Source organism: Gracilinanus agilis, chromosome 1 (assembly GCF_016433145.1).
Source record: "Gracilinanus agilis isolate LMUSP501 chromosome 1, AgileGrace, whole genome shotgun sequence".
In the NCBI taxonomy this organism is placed as follows: domain Eukaryota; kingdom Metazoa; phylum Chordata; class Mammalia; order Didelphimorphia; family Didelphidae; genus Gracilinanus; species Gracilinanus agilis.
In genome coordinates, this window is record NC_058130.1 from 451,183,449 (window position 1) to 451,183,939 (window position 491).

Genomic DNA, 491 nt, shown 5'->3' on the forward strand with positions numbered 1-491 from the left:
TGGAGCTTGGGCTCTCTCTCTTTCTATAAAGCAGCCAAAGGAAATAGGAGGTATGGACTGGGGGGCAGTTTGAAGAGACCTTTGCCAGGCTCGTGGTCTTATATATTTTTACCAACATGGCCATGGTAATTAAAATATAACTTTTCCTCATAATATCAGCCTTTATCATTTTTAATCTTTACAAGACCCAGTTCTCTTGCTTTCTGGAATATTTTGTTCCATGCCTTCCAGTCCTTCAATGTATATGCAGCCAGATACTGTGTTATCCTAACTGTGGTTCCCTGATATCTGAATGACTTCCTTTTAGAAGATTGTAATATTTTTTCCTTGCTCTGGTAGTTTTTGAATTTGGCTATAATATTCCTGGAAGTTGTCAGTTGTGGATTAAATGTAGGTGATCTGTGGATCCTGTCAATTTCCACTTTCCCCTCTTGTTCAAGAATTTCTGGGCAATTTTCTCTGATAATTTCTTGTAAAATGCTATCTAAACT